Source organism: Schistocerca gregaria, chromosome 11 (genome assembly GCF_023897955.1).
Source record: "Schistocerca gregaria isolate iqSchGreg1 chromosome 11, iqSchGreg1.2, whole genome shotgun sequence".
In the NCBI taxonomy this organism is placed as follows: domain Eukaryota; kingdom Metazoa; phylum Arthropoda; class Insecta; order Orthoptera; family Acrididae; genus Schistocerca; species Schistocerca gregaria.
The window spans coordinates 150,727,315-150,737,993 of NC_064930.1; positions in this window are offsets into that span (position 1 = coordinate 150,727,315).

Sequence of the window (10,679 nt, forward strand, 5' to 3'; positions counted from 1 at the left end):
CCATTTACAAGAAAGACAAAAAATTGTCCATATCTGACACCTATTTCAGATAAGGTTTTGGAATCCATCATCAACTCCCAGTTATGTGATTATCTGACATGTAATAGCTTTATTACTGCAGTACAATTTGGCTTTAGGGAGGGCAAATCCACAGTCCATGCCATTGACAACCTGATTAAAAAAGTGCTTAATGGTTATGAAGGAAAAACTTTTGCTCAGGCTGCCTTTTGTGGTCTTAGCAAAGCGTTAGATAGTGTGGAACGTATTCCACTCCTCACCGAACTAGTTTACTACGGAATCACAAATAGTTGAAGTTCTTCAGCAACTGCAAACAAACTGTATTGGTAAACAGAGATCACAGCTAGCTGAAGTTAAGTGCAGTGTGCCACAAGGGTCAGTATTGGATTGGTTGGTTGGTTTGTGGAAAGAGATCAGACAGCGTGGTCATTGGTCTCATCGGATTAGGGAAGGATGGGAAAGGAAGTCGGCCGTGCCCTTTCAGAGGAACCATCCCGGCATTTGCCTGGAGCGATTTAGGGAAATCACGGAAAACGTAAATCAGGGTGGCCGGACGCGGGATCGAACCGCCGTCCTCCCGGGTGCGAGCCCAGTGTGCTGACCACTGCGCCACCTCGCTCGGTCCTCAGAATTGGGACCTCTGCTGTTTATCCTAGTGACAAACGATCTACCATCTTGCATAAATACTCCGTTCTCTGTGCAGATGATACCACTTTTTTTAATATCAGCTCAGACGTGGATATGCTCCAAACTGTGGCAAATGACAATATCACAGGCATCATTCTAGTTTTGCACTAATGAGTTCCTGCTTAATGAGAGAAACGAAAGATTTTTAGTTTGAGAGATCTGCCAGTAGAAGACTTCATGGATAGTGTTAAGCTCTTAGGTATTGTTACAGACAGTAAATTGACTTGGGAGGCACATATCAAATACATTAGTGCAAGTTTCTCTAGAGTAGTGAATTTGTTCAGGAATTTAGAAACCATGTACCTGCGGCCCATGTAAGCACGGCCTACTTTGCTTTTTTTCCGAAGCATTATATCTTATGGGCTTTCAATGTGGGGCAATAGCTCACACCTTTAGGACATTTTGGTACTTCAGAAGAAAGTAATTCTGAATTATCACAGTGATGAACTGGCCCACTGCAAACCACTGTTGATCAACTTAAAAATATTAACTGTTATAAACATGAATATTTACACTACCGTAAGAGCAACTTATCAGAATACCAGCGTACAAGAGAACCAGCGTACATGGAACCAGAAATAGTAGCCATCTTGACATACCTTACTACAGATTATCCGAGTCACTGAACAGCTGAGAAGTGGTACATATGAAGATGTTTAAGAAACTGCCACTGGAACAGGTAGATGCTTCATCTGATGTATTTAAAGACAAGTTGTTCAGTTGGTTAGCTGCAAATCCTTGCTACTCAGTTCAGTAATTTTATTACTAAAATATAGTAACTACACAGATCACTGAAAATAAGTCTCCTGTTTGAAGCTCGTAGACATATGTAACAAGCGAATGGCAGTGATAAAAAAAATGGAAATTGGCAAAAAAAAAGGCACCAATATTACAACTAATATAAGGCAATGCGCAGCAAACAAGAAAAATAAATCAGTAATAAAATTGGCTTAACCTAGTAATACAAAGTGACATTCAGTAGCATTATGAATGGCAAACAGCTGCAGCAAATGCTATAACTTATACCTAAACATGACAAAGCTCAAGCAGAAAAAATGTTACACTAAAGACAACAACGCAGATAAGGGAAATGTCTATTCACATCTTAATGTCTATGCAATTAAAGTGGCGCACTACAAAAACTAATTCTAAAAAAATTACCAAGTACTGGAAAAGAAAATTATGATGCAGTTCCTGTGAAGGGAAGTCTTTTTGTGCTCCTTCGTTTTTTTAAGTACATCGTAAAGTTATTATTTACTGCATCTGTAGGCATAAAATAACTATATTAGTACATCTATTAAATTGTATTTTAGCCAATGCTGCAGTGCAGATAGAAACTAGATATTAAACAAAATGAGTAAAGAAATATATAAAGCAATCCATATGGCATTTCTCTCAACTAGCAAGACAATAGCTGTGTAATGTTTCTCATCGTTTCATTAGGCATTTTAGTAACTATCATAAATTAAGAGCTCCACAGTATAATAAAATGTTTTCAAATTTGAGCGTGTCGTATTTGCGATGCTTTCTACAATGGAATGAATGTCAATAGCGAGGATAATGGCCTCTTTTCTTTTTTTTTGTTTTTTACCTGTGTCTCTGAAAGGCACACACTAATGGCTTTCTTTTTGTCAGGTGGTTGTCGCGCAGCTGGGTGCCCACGACGCATTACGTGCAGGTGGTCACTTAACTTTCTTAACGAAATATTTACGACCGCAGTTTCCGCTACGGTGGCAGTCTCATATAAATAGTTTCACAGGTCAAGAATTTGCGTTATTTATCTGTAGAAACAAAATCCTATTGATATAACAGTGTCCAAGAAATGTTAGTCGGCATTGTAATACATTCAAGCATTTACATACATTTCATAACTCTTAAAGTACGATTCTTGGTTTCCAACAACCTTTTTCACAAACCAGAGTCCCTAACCACTACTCGTTATTCCTTACCTTATTCGTCGACACTTGTTCAATATTCCATCATAACAGATAAGTAGCATAATCAAATAACTCATATAGCATCAGCTTATTGATCATAAACATACCGCAACAGCATAATACACATGTTGTTGTTGTTGTCTTCAGTCCTGAGACTGGTTTGATGCAGCTCTCCATGCTACTCTATCCCGTGCAAGCTGCTTCATCTCCCAGTACCTACTGCAACCTACATCCCTCTGAATCTGCTTAGTGTACTCATCTCTCGGTCTCCCTCTACGATTTTTACCCTCCACGCTGCCCTCCAATGCTAAATTTGTGATCCCTTGATGCCTCAAAACATGCCCTACCAACCGATCCCTTCTTCTAGTCAAGTTCTGCCACAAACTTCTCTTCTCCCCAATCCTATTCAATACCTCCTCATTAGTTACGTGATCTATCCACCTTATCTTCAGTATTCTTCTGTAGCACCACATTTCGAAAGCTTCTATTCTCTTCTTGTCCAAACTAGTTATCGTCCATGTTTCACTTCCATACATGGCTACACTCCAAACAAATACTTTCAGAAACGACTTCCTGATACATAAATCTATATTCGATGTTAACAAATTTCTCTTCTTCAGAAACGCTTTCCTTGCCATTGCCAGTCTACATTTTATATCCTCTCTACTTCGACCATCATCAGTTATTTTACTTCCTAAATAGCAAAACTCCTTTACTACTTTAAGTGTCTCATTTCCTAACCTAATTCCCTCAGCATCACCCGATTTAATTTGACTACATTCCATTACCCTTGTTTTGCTTTTGCTAATGTTCATCTTATATCCTCCTTTCAAGACACTGTCCATTCCGTTCAACTGCTCTTCCAAGTCCTTTGCCGTCTCTGACAGAATTACAATGTCATCGGCAAACCTCAAAGTTTTTACTTCGTCTCCATGAATTTTAATACCTACTCCAAATTTTTCTTTTGTTTCCTTTACTGCTTGCTCAATATACAGATTGAATAACATCGGGGAGAGGCTACAACCCTGTCTCACTCCTTTCCCAACCACTGCTTCCCTTTCATGCCCCTCGACTCTTATGACGGCCATCTGGTTTCTGTACAAATTATAAATAGCCTTTCGCTCCCTGTATTTTACCCCTGCCACCTTTAGAATTTGAAAAAGAGTATTCCAGTCAACATTGTCAAAAGCTTTCTCTAAGTCATCATAATAATAACATCATAACACCTCAGTCAAATTCTCAAAATCGTCGTAGCTTCCTCCAATAATTTCTAAACCTAAAAAAAATTCTCTGCTCATGTCAAAAGTGTCATCTACCTCAAACGTACTTTAAAAATCATGATCCCATACCAAATATGTCATTCAAAGCTCTCATAGTATCACAATGGTTCCGAAAAAATAGAAACATTTGACAAAGTACAGACAAAATTGAAATTTCATAAGTGTGAAATTATCCAACTGTGTAATTGCGTAAACATGTGTCACTGACGTAATAAAAAAATGTTTGTCTCTCAGTTAAATGATCAGATAGCTGTGTAATTGATGTGTTAGAGAAATATGGTACCGATGTGTAAAGTTGTATAAGCAAATACCATATTAGCTAGGGCTCCTTGTGCTTGCCAGACACATGGTACACAAAGTAGGCGTGTACCCCCCTGAGGATTAATGCAATTATATCCTCAGGTGTTGCAGATTACAGCAATGGAATGAAATGTATCACGGAAAACCTTTGTACCATTGTACTTCAAATATCTTTAAAAATACATGTTTTAAGTACAAAATTAATCACTCAAATACATGTACTGTAGCGCTAAACTGTGTCTTGTAAGATAATCTCTGTGGAAGTGTCGTAGTTATCGTCCTCCGAAAGCTAAGTTCTGCAGAAGTCAATGTACTTACCTTATGATAAACAAAAGTGAAATGCTTTGCGTATAGATATCGTAGTTACTACGCTTATTGCCGTGATGAAGTAAGTACTGTACTGTAACGTATTGTTGTGCTACAGAAAAAGCTGTCTCATTGTAGCTGTACCACAAAGTTACTACTAAAACATGTTTCCCTTTCCAGAAGAATTCAGAAAAACTGTGCAGATATAAAACAGATACACCGCAAAAGCACAATATAAATTGTGTCACACATTAGTAGCGTCGTGATATAATCATGTTGCTATCAAAGAAACCAAACGCTAAGTCATCTTTAATCTCACAGAAAATACTTCAAATAAAGAATGTCTTTTCAAGTAAACCATAATGTTGCATTAAAACCTCATTAACAGTATATGTTCTAAGTATGTAAGCCTTATAGTCGTTATGTAATCGTGCAACTAACAAGCAAGAATGTACAAGTAACAACACTGTGTCGTCTGTTCACTATAACAATGCATTCGTAATTTCTGTTTAAAAATGTTCCCTAGGTTCTAGACTGTATAGTTAACTTCAAAACATTGTTGCATGTTAACAGTTTCTCAGTGTGACAAAGCATACTAGAAATGTGAAGTGAAATGTTTTATGGCAAAGACAAAGTTAAAAAGCAGATTATCTTTCAATAAACGGTTTTACATGTGAAATTTTGTGTAAACCTTTACTCTTCCTAGTACGCCGAGTTTCAACTTCAACGCAATTATCATGTGGTATACGTCGGATTCTGTAAGGTCCATTGTAAACTAGAAAGAATTTGTGATTCAAGTGTTTCTTCTTATGTGACAATGAATGAGCTTTAATGAGAACTTTCTGACCAATATATAATTTCTTTGCATTTGCTATACCGTGTAATTTTCTCCTTTTGTCTGCAGCAGAATTTATATTTTTAATAGCCAAGTCAATAATGTCTTTGTGTCGAAGTTTGCGTGTATTCGGAAAAGGTACAAGCTCTCTGATTCTCTTCGGTGGTTCTTTATTCTTCAGTACAAGAACAGGTGGTAAAGCAGTGGAGTCATGAGGCATTTCATTCAGCACGTTTTGAAATAAGTGTAAATATCTGTCCCAATGCTGATGCTTTCTGTGACAATAAAGTCTGCAAAGCTTATTGATTTGTTTCATAATCCGTTCAGACGGGTTACAATGTGGTGAGTACAATGAAATAAAAACAGATTCGATTTTATGGTTACGAAGCATGCGTGACCAAACAGCAGATCTGAATTGCGGTCCGTTATCTGAAATGACTTTACTAACGTGTCCAACTTCACGTAAGAAATTTTTAACAAAGGCGATGGATACAGACCGTCCAGTGGCTTTACGTAACAGAGTGAAAGAAACAAATTTTGAAGTAAGTTCAACAGCGACTAGAACGTACGAAAATCCATTAGATGTTCTAACAAGCGGTCCCAAGAGATCAACAGCAGCGAATTCTTTTAATTTAGTAGGAATGATAGGAAACAATGGAGCACGATGCGAGACAGTAGATGGTTTCGCCTTTTGACTAAGTTTACAAATAGACAAGACTCTTCGAATTCTCTTTTCCATATTGTTAAAATAACAAGTCGTTCGAAGAATATGATAACATTTACGTGGACCAAAATGTGCATAGGTGAAATAATTGTACCAAATGAGCTTATTAACAAAATCGTCTGGAATGCAAAGTACCCATAGCTTGTCATCAACAGTGCATCGTTTGAACAGTATGTTGTTTCTAACCAGATAATAATGCCGAATCTGTGTGTGTGTCTTTTCATGCCATTTGCTTTTGTTGTCTTTCCAAATCGGATGTTTATCTTGTACATGAGCAATGTCCTTTAAAGATGTGGTGATGAAGTTTTCAAAGGCGACTTTTTGAATGTAAAGAATACTGAAATTTCTCTCGAGGTTGCCTTCTGTGTTACTTTTCTCAAGCCCAGCCGGTGCGCGTGACAGTGCGTCCGCAACAATGTTCTCCTTGCCGGGAATGTAGACTATTGTGAAGTGGAATTCTTGCAGAAACAATGCCCAACGTTTTAACCTGTCATGATTTAATTTTGAAGACATAAGAAATTGTAATGCACGATGGTCACTGTACACTTATACGTGCTTACCATAAAGAAAGAAACGGAATTTGTTAAATGCCCAAACGAAAGCTTCTAATTCAGTAACGGAATAATTTTTTTCAGATTTTGTTAGCACTCGGCTACCAAAAGCAATGGTTTTCTGAACGGTAGTGTCATTTTCTATGGCTTCTTGAAATAAATGGGCACCAAGACCGACTTTAGAAGAATCTGTGCTAAGGCAGAAATCTTGTGACAGATCTGGATGAGCTAGTATTGGCGCGTTAAGTAGCGATTCTTTCAAAGAATTGAATTCCAAGTGTGTTTGTTCGTCCCAGTTCCAAATAGTATTTTTTCCAGTGAGAGAACAAAGTTTTGGTGTAACTAGAATTTGCATATTCAGAAAACGACGGTAAAAATTTACGAGACCTAGAAAACTGCGGACTTGTTTTTTTGTGGATGGAACTGGAATGGCTCTTATTGCTTCTAACTTTTCAGGATCCGGCTGAATGCCTTCAGAAGAAATAATATGTTCCAAAAACTTCACTTTTGTCCTACCGAATTCAGACCTTTCCAAGTTAACTGTAATTCCAGATTCTGCAAAAATATGTAACACGCTGTTGAGGATGCGATTATGTTGTTCCCATGAGGCTTCTGCTATCAGAATATCATCCACATATAAGGTGATGTGACGTTTTAAGAGCTCAGGTAATATGGAATTTAGCCCGCGAATGAATGCCGCCGAGGAAATGTTCAAACCAAAAGGAAGTTTCCGAAACTGATAACAAACGCCGAAACAAAGGAAAGCTGTGTATTTTCTACATTCTGGATGAAGTTCGATCTGATAAAAGCTGGATCTGAGATCAATGGAAGACAACACTTTTACACCATTAAAATTTTGAAGAAGTTCTTCCAACGTTTGCGGCCTGTCTGTTTCAGGAATAATGATAGTATTGATTTGTCTCGAATCTAAGACAAGCCTGATCGATCCATTTCTCTTCTCAACAACATGTAATGGATTGTTGTATGAGCTTACTGCAGGCTCAATAATGCCGTCGTCAAGCATAGATTGTATTTCTGTTCTAACACGGTCCCTATAATGTGCTGGAATTACGTATGGTCTGACACAAAATTTAATATGCTCACGAACACGAAATTGGTATTGAAATCCCTTGATTGTTCCTGTTTTGTGAGTAAAAACTGTGGAATGTGCTTCTAAAATCTCAAAAAGGTCTTGCCTACCAGTGTCATTACATTTCTCAATTGTTTGAATTTTATTCTGAATTAACTCATTAGTTTCAAATGTGCCGTCGATATCATCTCTGTCAGTACTTGCAGAGCGACTGTTAGTGTCTAGTTCCGTAGAAAATTCCGAACTGTTGTCTAACAGAAGGTAAAGCCGATTAATTTCCTCGTCATGGTTTGAGAGCCAATCTTCAAATTTCAAAGCTATTGACTTACCTTCTTTCTCTAAACTTATTTCAGCATCGTGAAAGTTTAAGATTGCTTTGTATTAATTCACAAAGTCTACTCCCAGTATAACTTCCGTCGACAATAATGGAACAATAAGAAAGTTCATAGAGAAGCTGTGGCTTTGACAATAGAATTCTAAGTTGGTTTGTTGGCGTTCATCTACACTTTTTCCAATGACTGCACCTTGTAATTTAATCTTGCATAACGGAAGTGTGGGGCAATCGTTCGATTTGTTGCATTTGCTAAAAGCTGTTTCACTAATTACTGAAATGGGACTGCCTGAGTCAAGTACTGCCGTAAATTTTACGTCATTTACAGTAATGTGAATCACAGGACATGCAATGTTGTTATGTTTTACGTCGTGTTCCTGGAGTAATATGTCCCTAATGTCTTCCATTTTAACGTAATTACTAGCTACGGCAGCTGCGTCGTCAGTTTGATAAGTACGTTTTGAGGCTGCCAGCGGTATGAGTCATTGCCTATTGTGTCTTTGTTGGCGCCCGTCGTTATTGGGATTTGGAGACCTAACTTCTACAAATTCACCTTGTCGAGAGGGCCCTGCTCTGTTTGAATCCCGCCAGTTCTGATGAAATTCAGGTCTGTCGTTACGATCATATCGTCTGTCGTCATGTCGGTAATTTCAGTAATTAATTTGTTGTCGGTCACGTGGTGGAGAATTTCTCTCTGAATCGTAACTGCGCGCTAGACCATTGCGTCTTAAGTTATTCTGTCTCCCTTGATAATAATTATTTTGGTTCCCATATTGTCTGTTTCTCTGATTGTCTCTGTGATAGTCACTACTGCGGAGAGGTGATCTTACCCTGTAATTATTACTGCTCTGCCAACGGTTGTCATACGGGTGGTGTCTGTTTTGGTCACGATTTGTGTTGTGAGAATAGCCTTGTCATGTCCAGTTATTATTTCTTTCATCGCGGAATTGCGACGGATGTGACCTGTAATTGTTGTGTTCCCGTTTTGGCGTTCCGCGATTATCAGTGTGAATTTCTAATTCTTGTAAGAGTCCCTGAAAAGCTTCAATGTCGTCTTTGCAACGGCCTGCCAAAATAATATTCCTTAAATGTTCCGGCAATTTCATTATAAATGCGGATGAGTTCTGAAGGGCTATATGGGTTTGAAAGATATTGGTTCTTATGCAACATGTCTTCAAAATATTTCACAAGACTGGAAAATTCAGATTGTTCAAAGTGTTTCATCATCATTATGCTATGTTTTACTCTGTCTTGTGTAGCTTGAGACCAATATGCTGAGAGGAAGGCATGATAAAATTCTCCTTCACTGTGACAATCGTGAATGACCGATCGCATTCTTACAGCTGGTTCATTCTCCAAGTAGCCACACATAAATTCTAATCTGTGTTCTAATGACCAGTTGGAAGGAAAACAATGAGAAAACTGATGAAGCCACGCTTGTGGATGAATGTCGTTGCTAGAATTCTTAAATGTTTTGAATTTACGTGTAGTAATGAACAGCTTATAGTCAAAATCATCGGCGGTTCAATCTCAAAATTCGGTGTACTTTGCCAATTTCTTTCATAATCTCCAAAGTGCCCTGTCTTATTATTTTGTGGCAGTTCCGTATTTTTATGTCCCTCTTCCCGTATTGGTGTGAGAGAGTCCTCTGAAATACGTAAGTCTTGTATTACCTGTGTCAGCTGATCTTGTACTTCCCGGATTTTTCTTTGGTGTTGCGTATTAATTTGATTTTGATTTTGTTTGAAATTCCTAATTTGTTCAAACTCTTCTGTGTCATTAAAGACTACCGGTTTTGTGTCATTCAGATTATCATCTACCTTCGTAGATAAATTATTTAGCTGATCCGAAAGTTCAACTACTTTCTCTGATAATGAAGTAATGTCCTCCATGTGTCTTTCTGAACCAATTTTCAGTGTATCAACTCTGTCCTTTAAGTTTTCTTGAGTTTTTGCAAGTTGCGTAACCGAATCGGTAGATGCAACTGAGTCAATTTTAGCTTGCAAGGTCTCATGATTTTCATGAACAATTGTCTGCAGTTCTTTTATGGCTGCTTCGTGATTCTGTAATGCATTTTCATGCCGCGAAAAAATAGGTTGGAAATGCTCACAAATTTGTGTTTTTACGTCATTACAGACTTTTTGACATTTCGATTCGATTTTATGTAATTCAGTAGTTAAATCTTCACATATTTGTTCAAGCGTATGTTCCACTGAGTCTAACTTTTGAAGCTTTTTCTCCATTGCGTCTAACTTTTGCTGTGTTTGTCTCTGATTTTATTCCATTGTATACCTAACTTTTGAAGATTTTGTTCCATTGTGTCTAACTTTTGAAGCTTTTGCTGTGTTTGTCTCTGATATTGTTCCATTGTGTCTAACTTTTGAAGTTTTTGTCCCATTTGTTTCTGATTTTGTTCCATTTGTTGCATTAATTGCAATAATATCCCATTTGTTTCTGATTTTGTTCCATTTGTTGCATTAATTGCAATAGTATTAGTGTCTGGAATCTGTTTTTCTATGCTTTTGGCAGTGCATTTTCACCGGCAACATTTACATTTTGACAGGCAGAAAATGTGTCTTGACTCATTTGAGAAAACGGTGAGGACCCATAACCTAAGTCT